Below are 21,352 nucleotides of genomic sequence, written 5' to 3'. Positions count from 1 at the left end.
GTCAGAACCAATCAGAACTCTAAAGGAGCTATCCAAGGTGCTGTACCCCTTGGGGGGATAGGGTTTGGCATTTTGGATAGGTCCTTTAGAGTTCTGACTGGTTCTGACTGAAACCTAGGGCGGATTCACCACCCACTGACATAGGAGCCACCAGCCTCCACTGGGACAACGGGAGTGGTAGTCCAAGACATCAGGAGAGCAGCAGATTGGAGAAAGCAGCAGTAGTTGGTGGTGTGCAGAGTTCTCTGAGAGACATAATGGCCCAGTTCAGCATCAGGGAGAGACATCGAGGACGTGTGGCTGAAACCCCTTGGACCTCTTTTTAAAAATATATTTACAATATATATAGAGAGAAGCAGGGATTGTCATTACAGGATGCGACAACCCCCCTGCTATTTTTCTTCTGTAAATAAGCCAAACTCCCAGCCTTCCCCAACCTGGTGCCCTCCAGATGTTTTGGACTTCAATGCCCATCAGCCCCTACCAGAATAGCCAATGGTCAGGAATGCTGGGAGTTTTCCAAAACACTCGAGGTGTACCATGTTGGGGAAGGCAGCCCAAATGCCACAGGGAGAGGCAATTCACTATTTATTTATTTTATTTACTACACTTATATCCCGCCTTTTTTCCTCCTTAAGGAACCCAAGGCAACGTACATAATCTTCGTCCTCTCCATTTTATCCTCACAACAACAACCCTGTGAGGTGGGTTGGGCTGAGAGTCTGTGACTGGCCCAAAGTCACCCAGTGAGCTTCCGTGGCTGAGTGGGGACTAGAACCTGGATCTCCCGACTCCCAGTCCAACACTCTAGCCACTACACCACAGTGTTCTCGTCTTCTCCTTGCTGCACATTTTAGCAATACAAAAGCCTACATGGCAAGACACACACACACACATACACACACACACACACACACACACATACACATACACACACACACACACACACACACATCACACAGGCTGCTCTTAGGCATCAAGTTCATTCCAGTCTATAAAACAGAACACCGTCCAACGGATCAGTAACGTCTAGGCCTCAGGAGGCTGCGGCGGGACTTTGATCCGAGTGGCCCCGTCAGCAGCCCTGCTCCTCTCCACTCGGGTCCTCGAAGCAGAGGCTCTGTCCTTTCATCTCTAGTATGTGCTGTAGCCATAACTACGCTTTCACTTCAAGGAGGCGGAGACCGCGAGGGAGAGTGGAAGGAACCCCAGAACACTAAGACCACGCAAATCAATTTGCGATGAAAGGGGCTTGTCCTCAAACAGCCTCTTCCACGAGTCTTTCACCAACCAGGGTTCAAACCGGGGATCAAAGTCTTGAATCCGTCGCATCTGAATGGCAAACAGGGCCACTTGAAATGAGAAGCTGTGGATAAAATGGCTCACCTGCCACGAAAACACACCACTGCTTCTCCAGAGAGCAGTGCCCAGTTCTCGAGAAAGCGACTGTGCTCTTTCAAGTCAGACAAGAAGGCATGTCTATTTGACCCAATGGAGACCACTGAAGAAATAAAATTTGGTATTTGGAGAACTCCAAAGTCCATCCAGCATGCCCTCCAGATGTCTTAGACTACAACTCTCATTGTCCCCATGCCAAAGGCGAGTATGTTTATATTCTCACAGCCTAAGCTCAGGGCAATGCTAGGAGTTGGATTAATTGGGAATCTGCCAAGGTCCACACCCTAGCGGGGGACCGACTGCAAATGCACAGAGGCCATTAACCCTGCTACTACTACTCCGTGTTGTCACCACCTATGTAAATTTGGGTTCTATATCCCACCTGAGTAAGCAAAAGCTTAACCAGCAAGGAGGACAACTAGGGATGTTGGGGAATTCCGCCACGGATCTCAGTGAGGCCGAATGCCAGTGCATTCGGTCCCACCGAAATCCGTGGTGGAACGAAGCCCCCTGCCCTACCACCCCACGAAAGGCGTGCAAAACGGAGCACTTATCTGGTGCCGTTCACGCTGCTTTGTGAATGGCGGCCGCACATGTGGCCGCCATTCGCTTTTTCATTATTGCCGTGATAGGCTACGTAAATAATTATGTAGTCTATCACGGCTAATGCAGGGATGCCATTTGCGTTCCTGCGGCAGCCGTGATAGGCTACGTAAATATTTACGTAGCCTATCACGGCAAAAAAAACAGGAACGCAAATGGCAGCCGCCGTAGCCACCGCCATTTGCGTTACTGTTTTTTTGCCGTGAAAGGCTAGGTAAATATTTACGTAGCCTATCACGGCAAAAGACAGGGGCGCAAATGGCGGCTGCTACACCATTTGCGCCCCTGTCTTTCACCGTAATAGGCTACGTAAATATATACGTAGCCTATCACGGCAAAAGACAGCGACGCAAAAGGTGGCGGCTGCCCGGCTGTGGGCAACCCTGGCCGGCAGCTCTGCAGAGTTGCCGCGGAGCGGAGCTGGCCAGGGAGAATTTCGGGGGGAGGGACAGAGTACCTCCCCCCCACCGCGGATGTCCCTGGACGAAACCAGGTAAATGTTTCGTACATCCCTAAGGACAACAGATGCAGTATCATTACTAGGGATGTACGAACCTCACTTACCTTTTCGCAGGTGTGATTCACGGTGGGGGGGAGGCGCTCCGTCCCTCCCCTCGGAATCCTCCCTGGCCGGCTCCACTCCGCAGAGGCAATGCAGAGCCGCCGGCCAGGGCCGTCCGCAGCCAGAGTTCCGGCTGCGGCTGGGCTGCTGCAGCCGCCACTTGCGTCCTGCCAGGCTGCTGTGATAGTCTATGTAAGTATTTACATAAACTATCACGGTAAAGGCAGCCATGCAAATGGCATAGTGGCCGCCATTTGCGTGGCTGCCTTTACCGTGATAGGCTACGTAAATACTTACATAGCCTATCATGGAAAGAGCCGCAGCACAAATGGCGTAGTGGCTGCCATTTGCGTCCCTGCTCTTTGCCGTGATAGGCTATGTAAATACTTACGTAGCCTATCACAGCAGCCTAGCAGGATGCAAATGGTGGCCGCAGCAGCCGGCCAAAAGATCAGCCGGCGCTGCCGGCGCCACCGGTGGAGCCCCAGGTAAGTTTTGTTCTGTGGGGATTCCGTGGGGTGGCGGGGGGTGGGAGGCCATTCCGCCACAGGTTTCGGGGGGCTGAATGCCAGTGCAGTCGGCCTCATTGAAATCCGTGGCGGAATTCTCCGCCATCCCTAATCATTACTACGTGAAGTGAAATGGGCCATTGCAGCACAAAGACCCAACATAAGATGACCTGTAAGGTAACTTACCATGAAGGCAACAAATGCGAACATAATAATAGAATCAGTGAAGTAGCAATAACCAGACTTGCTCAGTAATTATGCAAAAGGATTGTTGACAAACCAACCAAGGCAGAACAAACTGAATTGGTCTCATAAGTGGATGGATACCAAACTCATCAAAGCAAACTATCGGGGGAACCTTGGCATGCCAGAATGCAACCCTGGGCAGGCCAGAGTTGAGGTTCGACACTCCTGATCTTCGAAACAGTTCAAAGCAGTGTAGAACAGGATCCCCATCCTTTTTGGACCTGTGGGCACATTCGGGAATTTGAGAAACCACTGTGGACACCACCACAAAATGGCTCCTATGGTGGATGTGGCTCATCACATAATGGCTGCCATAGGGGCCTGGCTAGTCAAGTGATGTGTGTATGTGTGAGGCAGAAATAGGGAGACAAGAGGCTGGGAGGGAGGGGGACATGGAAAGAATTGCTTCCTGGCCCACCCAATCTTCCTCCATCCACTCAGACCTTTCCCCTTTGCTCTTTTTCTCTCCACTCCCAGCCTCTAGCCTTGCTCTTTCTCTCCCTTTCCAAGCCATTGCCTTCTTCTTTCTCTCCCTTCCTAGCCTTGCTCTTTCTCTCCCACTTTCCCTTTCCCTTGCTGTTTCTCTCCACTCCTAGCCTCTAGCCTCACTCTTTCTCTCCCCCAACCCCTTTCCTTGGTATTTCTCTGCCATCCCCATCCCTAGCCTTCCCTCTCTTCCTAGCCCCTAGCCTTGCTCTTTCTCTCTCACTCACCCCCTTTGTCTTGCTGTTTCTCTCCACTCCCAGCTTTTAGCCTTGCTATTTCTCTCCCCCTACACCTTTGCCTTGCTTTCTCTTCCTGCCCACTGAACAGCTAATTAGCGGCAGGTTCAGGAACAGGAAGGAGAATCTGGAGCCCTAATGTGTTTCAATTGTTTATTAATACATTTTTTGGAAGGGGGCAAGAAGTGAAGAGCTGTGCAGGTACCATTGCAGGTGCCTGTGGATGTCATGGCACCTGCAGGCCCCGCATTGGGGACCCTGGTGTAGAGTAAGCAGCCCAGACACCTTCCCACCCCATTTCTCCACCACTCCTCCCACCCATTCCCATCTCCTGCCATCTGTGGGATAAAACCTGAATCCTGTTTGTCACAGCAGGCAGGAGAGAGGACTGGGTCTCTTGGGAGGACTGGAGTGGGATGCACAGCAGCGATACACTCTCCTGGTGCCTCTGAACATTTAACGCAGCTTTCCCCAACTTCGCCCCCTGCAGATGTGTGGGACTGCAACTCCTGTCATACCCATCCAGGCCAGGCTGGATGAGGATGGTGGGAGTTGGCGTGCAACACACCTGGAGAGTGCCAGGTTGCAGAAGGCTGACATAGTTAAAAGAGGTTTGGGGGAGGTTGTACGTCGAGGATTTTTAAAATCTCCAAAGTGTGCCAGACAGGAGGGGGAAAACTTTTCATGTTGGCCACCAGGTGGGAGGCAGGGGAGGCAGGGCTCCAATGTCAGTGGGGCTGTGAATCCACTCTGGGTTTCAGTCAGAACTAGTCAGAACTCTAGAGGAACTATCCAAGGGCTAATCAGCTGTTCAGTGGGCAGGAAGAGAAAGCAAGGCAGAGGTGTAGATGGGAGAGAAAGAGCGAGGCTAGAGGCTGGGAGGTGTGTGTGTGGGAGAAACAGCAAGGTAAAGAGGTACAGGGAGAGAAACAGCAAGGCTAAAAGCTGGGAGTGGAGAGAACCCTGTCTGCAAAACGAATGCACAGCCCCACTGACCATGGAGTGACCAGCCTCCGCTGGTGCAAGACAAGACGGACCGGGTGTAAACAGGATATAGATTTAGGTCCAGTGTGCGGAGGTGGAGGCGGGGAGTGGGGAGGAGAAACCTACTTCCTAACTGTGAAAAGTTTGTCAATAGAACGAGTTTGTCAATAGAACCTTGAAAAAGTTTGTCAATAGAACTGTTATAAAAACTGTGAGATCTCCACCTCAGAGAAGAGCACTGATGGGGGGACTTTCGGTGGTGGTTAGGTGTGGAGGCAGTGGTGTCATGGTAAATTTTGGCATGCATCCACTCATCACGACAGTCTCCATAGGAATCAAAAACTCCAGGCAGTGCATTGATCCATATCAACAAACCAGTTCTAGCAGGCTTCATCTCCACCAGGAGCAGGTCTTTTGTCAAGCTGATGGGCCTTAGTTGCCCATTCAAGATCACTCCCAAATATTTTGCATTGCAACAGGGATTGCTCACAACTATATATTGTTGTTGGGAAAATCCATTCCAGGCACACCACCACCAGCAGCTACTGGAAGGACCAAAGCTGGCTGGGGTGTGCTGGGAATTGTAGGACTTTTTTTCCGTCCAAACGTGCATAGGATGGCAGCCTAAATTAATAAAATCAAAGGTGGCCCAACACATCTGGAAGGCATCAGGCTGGGGAATGCTGGGCTACCCCTTCCACACACATACATACACACTTTGACTCCGTGCTACGAATTCAAATAAATATATTGATGGCATTTGAAACACTCCCCCTGCCCCTGGCAAACTGCAGATTGGCGGTCACTTTCTCCATTACTCCTTGCAGATGGAGGAAGCCTCCCACATGTTCATACATGTAAGAATGTCTTCGAGTGATTCATATGCAAGATTGGCTCCCTGACAGAGCCATGAATTACAAGACCATCTGTCAGCCAGCGAGAGTCATCTCCAAGGAACGCCCTGGGACGTCCGACTCGTTAGATGCCAAGCTGGCAAAAAAATGTCTGAATCTTATTAATCCTGTTAACTCTATTAGCAGCTTCAGTAGGCTCGCCTGTTGATGTTTTTTAAACACACACACACACACACACATTATTGGTAGGTTTTAAAAATAAATAATCCATCTCCAGAATTGGAAAGGACTCCTCTTCCTGCCCCCTCCCCCCTGAAAGCAAACAAGATCCATTAGACAGTGGTTAGCTCTCACAAGAAAAAAACGGAAGAATGATTCATTTCCTCTCTAACAGCTGATCTCATGATTAGTTTATTCAGGAACTGAAATATCTGGGTCCCACGCCAGCAAGCCCCAAACAGCTGAAGATAAAGATGCCACTGAAAGCACAGGATGCCATGTGTAAAGATGGTGGCATCCAAAACATAAAACAGAAGACAGACAGAAAAGAGAGACATCAGATAGATTATCAGCCCATACAGAATCTTATCATGGCAATGCCCCAGTACATATTAGTGATGGGGAACCTTTTTTCCCATCGAGGGCTACATCCCCATGTCAGGGGGCCACATAACTATGGTGGGTGGGGCCAGAGCCAATGTGGGCGGAGCCACCCCTTTTCTCACCCTGCCCCCTCCCTCCCCCAGGCTCTCTCTCCACCACTTTCTCCCTGCCTGGCTGGCTGCCTGTGGAGAATTGAACTGATTGCATGTTGAGGGCGTTTGGAATCTGGGTCGCAGCTTGTCCGCCCCGTTCCATGCTCTCTAGTTGTACAAGTGGTGGGAAGTCCACAGTAATTCTGCATCAGGGGTGCAGAACCTCTTTCAGCACAAGGGCCAAATTCCATTTCAGAGAAGCTCTCAGGGGCCACATTCCAGTGGTGCGTGGGGCCATAGGCAAAAGGGGTGGGGCCAAAAATACCAGCATATTGTACCTTCAAGCTCTTATTCCAAGTATCCAAGTCTCAGGAGAGGCATTTCAACCTTGTTAATGAGGATAAACGGCACAAAAGCCAGGAAACCACCAAACAATAGGTGGTTGGGAGAAAGGGGGTGGGTCCAGGGGGAGGGGGAGTGGCCATCTGGGAAACCCTGGAGGGCTAGATTGAGACCCCTAGGAAGGCTGGATTTGCCCCCCTCAGCCTGAAGTTCCCTACCCTTGCCTTAAACTAAAGAAATAAAAATAATTTAGGGCGCAATCCTATGCATGTTTAGACAGAAAAAAGTCCTACAACTCCCAGCATTCTCCAGCCAGCCATAAACATGCTGGCTGTGTAAACATGCATAGGATTGTACTCTTAGGGATTTAAAGGTCTTTGAAATATACTTAGAATCCTCCCCGCCTACGCACACACATTCATGAAACCATGACTGCTGTCTTAACAATGGGCATTTCGCTAGCAGGAAACAGAGCCTATTCAGAGCATGTGTAATCCTGTACACTAATAGTAAACTCATTCTCCAAATGCCTAGCCTTATCTATTTCATGTATTTATTTTTATTTAAAATATTTCTTGGTCACCTTTCAGGGCAGCAGCCCCCCCAGAACAGAACAGGTCCAGAAGTACCTGAAAGAATGCCTCCCTCGAATGCCCGGTCACTGAGGTCTTCAGAGGGCATGTTCCTGGTGGTTCCTCATGGACCCATGGCCCGGTTGGAGTCCACCAGGAAAAGAGTCTTCAATGTGGTGGCCCCCTTCCTGTGGAATTCCCTGCCTTTGGAGGTCAGACAGGTGCCAACATTGTGTTCCTTCCGGTGCCTCCTGAAGACCTTGTTGTTTCGAGAGGCCTTCCTTGCATTACCAGCCATGGTTTATTTGACCTTATTGGAATTTGTCTTTTAAAAAAATGTTTTAACTGCTTTAACCTGGTGTTTTATTCTTTTATCTTTGTTGTTCACCGCTTCAAAATCTTCTGATGTGGAGCAGTATATAAATATAAATAAATAAATAATTTATTGTAAATAAATAAATAGCCAGAACAGGACAGTAGCCAGAATAGGCCCATCCACAAACAAGAAGGAGGTGTCAGCAGGCTTGGGGGAACACTGAGGTTTGCAGAAGTCTCCCCGCCCAATTTAGAAAACAATACCTAATGGGCAACTCTCTCCGAAATAAAAAAGAACAGCAGAATGAGGACTGAGCATGCTCTGTGAGCATGGAATGCTGATTAACCGGGGGGGGGGGTGGAGGTAGGGGGGAACTAGAACTGGGAAGGGGGGTAATGGAATGGGATGTCCTGGAAAGGTTATGGCTGGCATCTTGAACAAGAGCACTCCACATGACAACAGCTTCCGCAGCAGGTCCCACTTGCTGAGTTCTATATATTCATTGCTATTTGAGCACTTGCCCTCATAATTGCTCTTCTTCTGAATGGTAGCAATAAATTACATGATGCCCCAGAGTTGCTCTTTTTAGCCACCATAGCTGATCCCAAATTTGGCAGGGCTTTGTTTTCCAATAAGGAGCGTCATTTGCATTTGGCAATCTCCTTTTCATGTGCAGCTCTTGCGCCCTGTTTTGTACTTTTTGTTACCATCTGGTAACTGTTAGGAAAGAGCTTTGGCTCTAACAAACAACCCAATCCAATCCAATGTATTCTAGCAATCAAGACTGTCAGTCAAAACAAATAATATGCCAGTCAAGCTAATCATTCGATAAAAGAGTAAAGAACAACGTTCTATAAATTCAGCAAAACAAGGTGAAGGCACATCGCTTATCCATGTTGCTACAAGCATGGTGAATCTGTTCCCCACACCCCTTTGATATTTGGAGAAATGAGTATGAAAAGGCAATGGCCCATTTAAGCACATCGCTTCTTTATTTCCCAGTGAAATACATATTGTTTTATTATTTCTGTCCCCTTTTAGGCATATCAGTTGCAATGCTTTCCTGTTGCCTTTTCTGTTTTAGCAGTATCGTGTGCTTGTCTAGGGGCCGCGGTGGCTTAGTGGTTAAGACGCTGAACTGCAGACCGGAAGGTCGGCAGGACAGCAGTTCGAGACCCGAGTGCTGCGTGACGGAGTGAGCTCCCGTCTTCAGTCTCAGCTTCTGCCAACCTAGCAGTTTGAAAGCAAGAAATTGCAAGTAGATAAATAGGTACCACTTCGGCGGGAAAGGTAACAGCGTTCCGTGCACCTCGGTGTTCAGTCATGCCGGCCACATGACCACGGAAGCATCTTCGGACAGCGCTGGCTCTTTGGCTTAGAAATGGAGATGAGCACCACACCCTAGAGTTGGACACGACTGGTTGGGGGCACCTTTTTTTTTGTGCTTGTCTAGCCAGAAGAAAGCCCCATTCAATTCAGTGGGGTTTGATCCCAGGTAAGTGTTTATAGCAGGGGTGGGGAACTTTGGGGAGTCTGAGGCCATTCCCCCACCCCCAAGCCCCTGCAAGCCACACTCCTGCTACCACAGTGCCACCAAAACCTGGTGGTATGGCCAGTAGTGTAGTGGCAAATCCAGAAGTGCAGGGTCTCTTTGTGACAGCTATAGCCACGTCCCTCACAGCCATGCCCCCTTCTAAGATTGTACAACCTTGCAAGATATACAGCCTTCAACTGGGATCCAAAAACTGCAGCTGAGAGTAAGGCGATGGTGTTTCAATTGGACATCTGAGAAAAAAATGCAGGGGTGTTAAAATCTTTTTCACTCACTCACTCACTCACTCACTCAAACACAAACATTTTAGGTTTTCAAAATATAATACTCTATGGAAGCGTCACCCTCTCATCTCAGCCCTCATGGACCGATTCCTTTTCATTTAAACAGCCCCCTTGCACACTCCAGTCTCCAAGGGCAGTCCAAAAATGTCAGGCAGCTGTGTTGATCCATATCAACAAACCAGTTCTAGGAGTTTGCATCTCCACCAGGAGCATGTCTTTGGTAAAGCAAAGAGGTCTGAATTGCCCATTCCAGTCATCCCAAATACTTTGCGTTCCAACATGGAACAATATATTGTTGCTTGGAAAATTCATTCCCCCCATAGCTACAGTGAGGATCGCAGCTAAGCTCAGAGGGAACAGAGAATTCGGGGGGGGGGGGCAGATGACATTGGAACCCCTGCTAATGAAAACATGCCAGGGCTGCGTCCCTGCAAGCCCTGCCTCCACTACACCACTGGGTATGGCAGCAGCATATACACACATCCAATGCCATTGAATTTCGGCAGCAAACCACTACAGAGGGTTAGAAGGGACAAATTTAGCTTGAAAGCAAAACAGTTTGTGGATTGGAATGCAAGCTGTAGTCAATCCATACATTTCCATGCTTGCAATACAATTCACGGAACAAAAAAGATGTGCTCAAAACATGCATACATTTGAAATATGCGTAAGAAAAATGCTCACGTTTGGAAAAAATGTGCACAAACAGGCTTTAATCAATGGGAGAAAAATGCATACATTTCAAAAATGTGCACAATTGATGAGTACATTTGGGGAAACATGCAAGAAAATCTGCACGACTTTCCATGCAATAAGAAAAAAACACACCAGAGCTCGTAATCTGTTATGAGTTGGGACGAGCGTAGAAGTGGAATTTGGTGATTCACACGTCCCTAGGACTGCCTCATCTCAGTGTTGCCTATTACTTCCCCATCCTTTGGAATGGAAAAGTCACAGTGAATATCATTTGATCCTGAGCTGGCTCTGATGTACTTACTGATTGCTCCTCTGCCTTGTTACAAAAATAGAACCTAATGCAAAGGAAATGGTGACCATCTTGAGTGGGAAGAGCAGAGGCGACCAGTTCTGTCCATGCACTAGCCTGTTTGCTGTTTTGTGGGGCACTCTTGTGCACATACCCAGCGGTGCAGTGGAGCTAGGGCTCACAGGGTCATACTCACCGCACTTTTTGATGCGCAGGGACGCTGATGTGATCTGCCACCACTCTCAGAGGTTCCATCTGAGCTTAGCTGCAATCCTCACACTTGCTGGGAGGGGTGGTGGTGGCAGGGAGAGATTTATTTATTTATGTATTTATTTATTGCTTGCTTGCTTGCTTGCTTGCATTTATATCCCACCTTTTTTCCTCTTGCAAGGAACCCAAGGCAGCTTACATGATCCTCCTCCTCTCCCTTTTATCCTCACAACAACAACCCTGTGAGGTAGGTTGGGCTGAGAGGCTGTGACTGGCCCAAAGTCACCCAGTGAGCTTCCATGGCTGAGTGGGGACTAGAACCCGGATCTCTGGGCTCCCAGTGCAACACTCTATATTTCTCCCTGCTGTAATGTAAACTATTTGGCGGTGAATTGGTCTCAGATTGGCCAATCGAGTCCCATTCGCTGTACAAAAGACCTGCTCCTGCTGGAGATGGGAGATGCTAGAACTGGTTCGTTGAGCTGTCTACATTTTTGGGCTCTCCTTGGTGCTGTGGCTATGGGTATTGTCCTGATGAGCACCTGCACTCCAAAACAGACCACTGCACAGGAGTGGAAGGAGATGCTGCAGTGTCAGGGCAGGCCCAAGACATTTTGCTCCCTGCAGGAAAGGACAAAAGGGCCCTGTTCCACCCACAGAAGCAAACCGGACTCACATTTGAATGTTACTTCAGCACTGGCGTTGGGACAGTGCCCTCCACTGGAACAGAGGGCAGCAGGGTAGTTTAGGGGGTGCAAGACAAGCTGTGTGGCACAGAGCTCTGTCTTCCAAGAGAGGGGAATGGTGAGGGGGCTGAAGCGGAACGGCCACAGAGCTGCCACTCTTGTCCCCAGCATCTGCCACCTGCGGTAATTGTTTCTCTCTGCCTCAGTCAGGCCAGCCCTGTTACAGAGCCTAAGCAAGGGGTGCACGTGTGCGTTGTTGGGATGGGGATTTCTAGGGCTCATTCTGATCCAAAGTCCCAAATGAACACAGTATAAACAGCTGAGATCAAGAGACCCAGGTCTCCTGCCTTGGGTGCCATTTTTCTTGGCAGAAAGGCAGGGTTCAAATCAAATCAATAAACCCAACTCCAAATCTTCTTGCAGAAGGAATGGATGAGAATGTCATTCAGGTTTTTGATATATAGAACATCTTACGCAAATTTCTTCATAAATGGGACGGGAAGAATTTGAGATTTAAAACACTGGAATGGGGGAGAAAGCAAAATGGACAGATTTGTGTACCCAGGCACATAGCATTAAGTGTTTCGGTCTCCGGAGTCTGGGGTTGAATCCCTGTATATTCAGCCATGTTGGTGGTGCTGAAGTGGGGTTGTCACCAATTTCTTTCTGACAGGTTCCTCATCTTTAACAGCCATGGGGCAGGCAGGTACAACACTGTCCTCTACATGTTGGAAATAAGTGCAGCTACTGAATTTGGCTGGTGCAGGTGGGTGAGCGTTCTGTTCCGTTTGGTTGCTGCTGCTGTTGTTTTTTATAAGAACTTAAAATTTGCAAATGTCTTCATAACTAGGATTGAAAGAACTTGAGATTTTTTTTAAAAAAATTGATGTGTCTCCTTCTTTATTCTCCACTAGCTCCCCGACTATAAGAAATCAGAGCATTCGTCCATCTAATCCAGTATTCTCTACTGTAATTGGCAGTAGCTTTCACAGTGGCTGGGAAGTTTCTTTCCCAAGTTCCTTTTTAACTAGATTGAATCTGGGGCCCTGGGCAGGCAAAGCATGTGCCCTACAACTGAGCCAGGGGCATGGCTAGGCACCTAAAAGATTTGTGGCCCAAGCCCATAGGACATAAATCTGCATAAAATCTGCAAATGCTAATGTGTATCTATACATGCAAGTTTAGAACTACTGGGGTTTCTTTAAAACCAGCCAACTCATTTCTCATCCGTATCATCTCCAGTAAAACAAGGGAGCGATTCTATGGCCCTAAGACAGAGTCTGGAGGGCCGTAGGATACTCTGGATTCTTGGATCCGAGGTCGGAGACAGGCCCGACCTCGGAGCCAGGAATCCAAGCTGCCCAACCCCACCCCCTCAGAGCTAGTGTGGAGAGAACAGTGCGGGGTGCCTCTCCGAGGTTGCAAAGGCACTTCAGAGAGGGAAGGGGGGCGGTGAGCCAAATCCCCAAGCCTGCCCAGCCTCCTTCCCTCCAGCTCCACAGAGCCCCAGCTAAATGGGCAAAAAAAGCCTGTCTAGCCAAAATACAGTGAAGATTGCCTCCACCGCACCTCCCACTCTCCATCGGAGGGCCGTAAGCCTCCAGGTTCAGAGGCTTCCAGCCATCCTGATACGATTGCGCCCTAAATGCTTCCATTAATTTGCACCCTGTCCCAGATCCTCCTCACCCACTGGGAAAAGTGTTTTTCTAAGCTTAATTGTCAGGTAGGGGAAGAATCTTTAGGGGGTGTTGCGGGATGTGGGGAGAGTTAACTCTTGCCTCCCCAGCTGCAACCCCCCTTGAAAATTGCCCAGTGGATGGCAACTAAGCTGAGAAAGAGAGAAAAAACTTCCATTACAGTAGACACTCAGGGCCCCGGGAGTGGCGGCGGCCAGCTGGAGCAATCCCCTGCACTGAGCTGTGGCTGCTTTCCCATCATGGGCCTCCTGCCATCCTTGTCTGTCGGGTCATCTGATGAACCAGGAAACTGGACTGAGGGAGGTGGAATTCTGCTGAGGAGGCCACTAAAGGGTGCCTACAGATGTACCGACCTACAGAAGTAATTGTAGGTTTTCCTGCAAGCTCCGCTTGCCCTTTGTCACTCCTCGACGAACGCACAGCTCGAGCGCCAACTCCAGCAGGTGTTTTCACCCACTCAACCCTGTCCCCCATATTTTGGGACAGCTTTCGGCTCTGAAAAAGGCCTTTCTGGAAAGAGGGTAAAGGTCAAGTATTTTCTATTTTGGGCCTGCTTTTAACAAAAGGAGCGGCAGGGTTTCGCCTCAGAAACACTTTTCGTCTCAGCTGCTAGAGAACGAAGCTGCTGCCTTATGCTGAGTCAGACCGTGCCGGCTGGTGGCTCCCATGTCGGTGGGGCTGTGACTCCATTCTGGGTTTTCGCCAGAACTCTAAAGGAGCTATCCAATGTACTGAACCCCATTCCCAGAATAGATTCAGCACCTTGGACAGCTCCTTTAGAGGTCTGGCTGGCTCTGACTGAAACCCAGGACGGATTCACAGCCCACTGACATCGGAGCCATAGGGCTTCATCACAGAACGTTTTTTGTATCAGGGGCCGCCCAATCAGACAGTGCAGGTTGGTGGCTCTGATTTTGGTGGGGCTGTGCATCCATGCTGGGTTTTAGTCAGAACCAGCCAGAACTCTCAAGGAACTGAACCCTATCCCCACAATACCTCCTTTAGAGACCTGACTGGTTCTGACTGACACCCATAACGGACCTACAGCCCCACCAAAATCGGACCCACCAGCCTTCACTGATTCCAGGGGCATTCTAGGAGGGAAATGGCGGCTACCGGCAGGAAGGAGCTCTGCTGCTGCCGTCACTGTAGGCAGCAGCAAAAATGCATTTTTTACTGTTCTGTAAAAGAGAACAAGACACCACAGTAAACGTAACCCCCCCCCCCCACACACACACACACACACCTCTGAAACTATGAACAGCCTTGGACCCTACCTCCAAAATGGCCCTCACCAGTTTTGGGGGCCCAAAATTTCAGATGTATTACGTCATGTTCTCAACTCCTTAATGAGCATCTCAAAGCGAACCATGACACCAGCTATTTGGTTATGCAGCATATGAGGTTTAGTCCTGAACCTCATTTGGGGGGTTAGGGTTCTGCACCTTGGACAGCTCCTTCAGCATTCTGGCTGGCTCTGACTGCAACCCAGAATGGATTCACAGCCCCACCGAAATCAGAGCCACCAGCCTCCACTGGAGTGAGACCATTCATCAAGCTTTGCAGCATGCAAAGTATATATTAAAAAATTGACATCGTAAGCAATAAAATTACAATCGGGAGGGGCTGGGAGCTTGGTGGGCACCAAGAGAGGTATCTGTGGGCACATTGATGCCCATGGACATCATATTGGAGACCCCCAGGATTAAACCAAAAGGCAGGGTAGAAAGGTATTTTAATAACCACTTTAAGGGAGCAATCCTATGGCCTCTAGTCAGCAGCTAGACAGCCATAGGATATCTGGTTTTCCGGGAACTGACCTTGGAACCCATTCCTGGAGAATCTACCTTCCCCCCTTCCATGCTGCGTGCAACAGCCCCATGCCCCACACTTGGAAGAGGAGCGTGGCCAAAACAAGGCATTCCAGGGCGGGGAAGGCGGAAATGCCAGTACGACACATCCTATGAGTCATCCCGCAGCCTCTTCTCCCATTCTGCCTTCACGCAGCTGCAAATGCAGGGCAGAAGTGTGGAGGGAACAATCCCCTCCGTGCTTCTCCTGCTCTGCACTGGATAGGCAGTCGCCTCCGAGTTTGGAGGCAGCCACCTATCCCCATAGGATCGTGCCCTCAAAAACTAACAAAATCCATGTGTTTTCACAGGAGGTGGCAAGTGGAATAAACCTTCTGAAGTTTTGGAAATCAAAGGGCAGACATGGGAGGAACAGGTGAACAGCTTGCCAGAGGTCTTCAGGTGTCAAGGGCTCCTTGGAGGGCTCTCTCAGTCTAATCCAGTAGCCAAGTCCAGACGCAGACAAAGGGATTCATTTCAAAGCTTTATTCTTCTTTTACAACTTAACAACTCTACAGGTAGCAACTAGATCTGAGCAGCAGCATCCCTATGCCCTAAGTTGGAACAGTTGGTCCCCGTTTGAAAGGCAATTACTGGCAGACCCCTGAATATAAGGACTAGGGAGAATCCCTCCCCTTTTCCCTTGGATCCTCTGGGCGCAACCGTTCTTTGAGCGCCAACCGGGCGCTACGCCTCCTTTCCACACTCTCCATTTGGCGCCGCTCTCTGCGTCTGCGCCGCGCATCCAACCAGTCTGCTATCGGTGCTGGGTCACTCCCTGGACTGCTTTCTAATCTAGGAATGTTGGTGGGAGGAATCTCTGTCAGCTGCGGGCCCTGGGAAAAAGGGGCGCGCTCCTCTCCCAGGAGCAACTGCTCTTCCTCCGAATCAGAACTACTCTGGGATTCTATGGGCTCAGTGTCCACCCTGACATCAGGAAAGCTGGCTTTGCCATAGAGGCGTTCACTAGACTGCCGTACGTATGCAAAGGTGATATGTATAATGACTACTATGTCTTAGATGATGCTGTCTTCGTCCTCAAGCCACAGTGCTGCAGGGTTTCAGAAAGGGGTCTTTCCCTACCCAGAGACATCAGGGATTGAACCTGGGACCTTTGGCATGCAAACATGTGGTCCACCATTGAGCTACAGCCCTTTCCCAAGAGCTGCTGTTCAACAGAATCAATGGCCTGTACAGCGCCAAAGGGAAGGGCTGTATCTCAGTGGAGGAGCACAGGTTTTGCATGCATCTCCAGGTAGGGCTGGAAAAAAACCCTGCCAGAGATCACGGAGAGCCACTGTGTAGACCAGTGGTGGGAAACATGTGTCCCTCCAGATGTTCTTGGACTACAACTCCCATCAGCCCTAGCCAACGGTGAGGGATGATAGGACTTGCAGTTCGACAACATCACCTGTACATACAAGCATGTACAGCCAGGCTAAGTACATCTGCACATTCAGCCATCTCCAAAGTCAATGCGAAGTGCAGAGCAAGATGAAGTCTTTTAAGAGCTCAGATGGCCTAAAAATGGTCCGACAACACCGCCAATGATAAAGGCAAACTTCTGCATGACAATTTGGGTTTGATGGGAGGGCGGAAGGAGCAGAGAGGTATAATCCACTGGGTACTCCTTTCGCGTAACCATAGCCTGAGATGAATAGGCTTTTGTGCAGCTCCTCTTCATTTCAACGCGCTCCTCCTGGAAAATGTTGTGTAAATGTTGTGTCGGGAGGACATTCATCGTTATGAGCAACATTCCCTTGGCACACGAATAAGCAGGCACAGGAGTTTCCAAAGAGCTGTTTATTATTAGGGGCAAGTTTCAAATCAGATCAGCTTTTGATGGAAACAAAAGTGCAAATTTTAAAAACCTTTTTCGACAAGAAAATTTGTGACATTAAAAAACTCAGTTAACATCTTAAACACAACATCCCAAGTTTTAACAACAACTAAGAGCATGATCGTATGCATGCTTAGACAGAAAAAAGTCCTACAGTCCCAGGATATCCCTGCCAGCCATGCTGGCTGGGGCATGCTGGGAGTTGTAGGACATTTTTCTGTCTAAACATGCACAGGATTGCACCCTAAATCAGCCTTGTAAATCAGCCCACAAAAATCATTAGCCTGCCCCCCCCCCCAAGTACTAGCCTCCTTGTGGCTGGCACGGGAGGGACAGAGAGCTCTGTCTCTCCTGCAACACTCCACTGCATTTCTATGCCAGGTGCAAAGGAGGGACAGAGCACTTCATCCTTCCTGAGCTAGTCCACTTGACTGCATAAAATTCCTGGTCGCCTATGATGACCAGGCTAGTGCTTAAATACAAGTCTGAACTAAATGACATCCAGAGGGCTTTTGCATCTTCCGGCAAGCATTGAAACAGGAAGCACAAGTTGCTCTTCTTGTTTTCACATCTCTGCAATGTTTGAAAAGGAAGCTTTTTCAAGCATCCTGGGAACGTGTGTGTACAGGAAATGCAATCGACCCCCACTTCCCATTTCAGTACTCATTCAAGTGTGCAAAAGGACTCTTTCCAACACATTTGGTCTGATCAATACCCAGTAGCAATCATCGTACCATGATTGTCCATTAGAAAGTTATATCTACATACAGTTATGTCTGTTTGGTTTGCATTAATTTGCACCAAGACGCAAAACCTGAATGGGTTGTTGTTGTTTAAATAACTTATGCAAGTTTTCATTTCAGAAACCTTGCTATATGGATGAGCCAAGGTTATTAAGTTCAACCTTTAGGAATTGCACAGAAAGGAGATGGTTGTGGGAGATGTTGCTTGAGCCCATCATAGTACAGCCACATCTGGCCAGATTCTTGCTTCTACGCAATGCCTAGATATAGACGAACCCTCCCCAGTTCTAGACCAAGCAATTCTATGAATGAAAAAAATGTAACTAACATCAGAGAGAGGACCCATAATTGCAGGTGTATTTATGGCACCACAAATCTGAAGTCAGCTTTGCAAATAAGTTTGCAAAAGTTACTAGTGCCATCAATGTTAATCATTTGTGGTATGAAGGGGGGGGGGAAGAGAACCTACTTTTGTAAAGATTTTGTGCCTGCTCACCCAGAGCTAATCATCGCTCACCATAGGAAATCAGGAAATCAACTGCTTTGCAAGCCTATCTTACAGTGCATTCCTACACGTGTTTTCTCTGAAGTGCTATTGTGTTCAATGGGGCCTACTCCCAGGTATGTGCGCAGAGTTAAATATACTTTGTATCTCTCGGTGGCTAAGAAACAAAAGATTTTAGTGGTTTCAAAATATGTAGTGCAGAAAGGAGGCAAAAACGGGCCAAACAGTGGTCTCAAGCAATGTGCTTCTTTGCATGGCTCTTCAATTTAAATAGAGCCACGACCTGAGTTTGATCCCAGCAGAAGCCAGGTCTCGGGTAGCCGGCTCAGGTTGACTCAGCCTTCCATCCTTCCGAGGTCGGTAAAATGAGTACCTAGCTTGCTGGGGGAAAGGTAGTCATGACTGGGGAAGGCAATGGCAAACCACCCCGCTATAGTCTGCCATGAAAACGCCAGCGCAAGCGGCGTCCCTCTAGGGGTCAGTAATGACTCGGTGCTTGCACAGGAGGAACCTTTCCTTTTTTTCACTCATTAGACTACAGTACTGTTGAACAAACAAGCCCTCCAACCTGCAGTTTTCTAAGACTACCCATAATAGCTTCTAATGATGAATGTCTGCAGAGACTGAGGGATGAGTCACATCGGCCAAGTAACATCTCAAGGACTGGAGGAAAATAAGACACAAAAAAATAAGTAATCCACAGCATGAGAACTAATCTGTCCATGGTCCACGAGAATGTTTGGGTGTGTGGACAAGCACATCTTAAAACAAAGCTTTCAAATAAATAATCGCTCCAGTCCAACATAAGAAGCATCTCTCCGGATGATTCAGTCTCTAAGGATCCCCATCCAATTCCCCTGTACCTTGAGCCCTAATTCTACGAGGCAGTCTGGCGAGTCCAGTGATTTCCTGGAGATCATAAACCTGGAGGTTCTCTACACCAGCCTAAAATCCTACATTTAAAACAAGGCTTTCTGCTTCCGTTTTAAATGCAGGATCACCACCGACTCCCTTTACATGTGCTTCCTTTTCCCCCTCCCCTTCCCCCTCCTTCTCCCCCTTATCTGAGTCTTCCATATGTTTCATTGGTCTAGTTCCTGTTCTTGCAGCTTTTCCTTTTTCACAGAGGGAACTCAAGCAGAACACAAGCAGGGTAATCTGATAGCTCATTATCTCTGATCTATTTAAAAACAGAATAAAGGTCATTTAGTGCGGAGACGACCCGGAGGTCACGTTATCTAAAGGGCCTGCAAACTTCTGTGAGTGAGCAATTTCAATAGCAGGATAAAAGCTCTATGTGAAGAAGCCCCTGTTCTATTGTCCAGCTGCCTGGTTTGGTCATATAGCATTTCTGAGTTTGATCATATAGCATTTCTGGGTTTGGTCACACTGCACTTCTGGGGAGGTGCATCTCTCTGTCCTCTAGAGGGTAGTTTGATCACTGCCACTTTACTTTCCCTCCACTAAAATGAATGGGAGCCATTCACTTCTATGGAGAGGGGAAGGTTCAGAAGGTGCAAATAACGAGTACTGATGTGGATAGAACTTCCCCCTCCCCTGATGACCCTAGTGTTTAGGGCAGACTCTGCCCACACCTCTATCCCTAATTGTAGTCTGATTACTTTGTCCATGGAAGTCAGTGGGAGCCATTAGCTTATACAGGGATAAGCAAGCAAGCTGTATTCAGGAAAGCAATTGAGAGAGGGGGAGGATAAAACCTCACACACACACACACCCTTATCTTACCAAGCTCATCAGTTTGAGGAAAGGTTTAGTCTTCACCTCTAGCATTCCCCAACCAAAGCCCCTTTTCTTTGTCCCAGGGAAGTCAATGGCTCCTGCTTTTTGCTAGGTGGGGGGGGGGATTAAAACCAACCCATCCTAACAATGTGTATTTCACTGGAAAGGAATTAAACTTGGATTGCAGTCCCTAAACCACCTGAATGGAAGAAGATCCACCAACTTGTCAAAGCAGCTCAAGGAAAAATGAAATATAGTAACAATAACACACTTTAAAAAACCAGTATAAAACGCAGCAATATGAAACCAGCCCCACCCACAAATTAAAAACAGCAGAAATCAATTATAAAATGCCTTCTGGAATAATAAAAATAATAACAACAAAGGTTTCATCACCTGTCTAAAAACAGGAAGGGGAGAGCTTGTCAGACCTTCTTGGGGAGAGAGACTTCCATGGCTGTGGAACCACCACTATATATCCTGACTATCCTCCAGTGAGCTCAAGGCACTGTACATGGATTCCCCTCCATACCCATTTTATCCTCACAACAACCCTGTAAAGTAGGTTACGCCAAGAGATTATGAGTGCCCCAAGATCTCCCAGTGAGCTTCCCTGCTGAGTGAGGATTTGAACTTGGATCTCTCCAGCCCTAGTTCGACACCCTAAACCCTACACCACACTGGTTCTCTTAAGGATCTTAAGGCGAGGGCAGGTTCATATGAGCAAAGGAAGCCCTTAAGAAAACCTGTATATGTGGCTGGGATTGATCAGATGTGGGCTTAAAGAAACAGGAGAACTGCTACTCTCAAATGCACCTCCATAGCAAAATACCTCCTCTGTCCCTCCTCCAACCTGCATGGCCCTTTAACCTGGACACTTTTCTTGCTGCTTCTCTTCCTTCAATTATGTCTTCTAACTCTTTTTCATCTTTCCTACTGGAGCAGTTTCATTTCTGAAGTCAACTGATTATCCTGCCCATTCGACTAACGCAGGGGTTAGACATTCTATCCAATGTAAAAGTTCATGAAATATCTGGACACACAACATATAATCGTCATCACGTACTGAATACAAAGCATACAAAAATACATCATAACATGTAAACAAGGAAGGTAGCCTGCTGAACCAGAACTGAAATTCTATGAAACCAACACATAACAACAACCCACAAGGCCTCTCTTTTTCCAACCTCATGCAAGGACTGCTTCTGGCAAAGGAAGAAGCTCTTCCATTGGACCCTCGTATTAGAGAAGCTCAATGTACCCCATTTCCAAAAACCTAAACTTTAGAAAATGTTAGACTGGCTGTTAATAGGGACCTGATGTAGCTGGTTACATTGGAATGAGTTCTTTTGCAAGCATGGAAGTTGTCCCCATGTCTCCATTTACGTGAGCAACATGTCACGTGAAACAGTCACAGCTGGTGCCAGCACCTGGCACCCTCGGGCAACTGCAAG

This window comes from Heloderma suspectum, chromosome 12 (genome assembly GCF_057233095.1).
Source record: "Heloderma suspectum isolate Gila_16-S chromosome 12, 16-S_ref, whole genome shotgun sequence".
Classification (NCBI taxonomy): Eukaryota; Metazoa; Chordata; class Lepidosauria; order Squamata; family Helodermatidae; genus Heloderma; species Heloderma suspectum.
The sequence above is the reverse complement of the archived record's forward strand: the minus strand, read 5'-3'. Positions refer to the sequence as shown.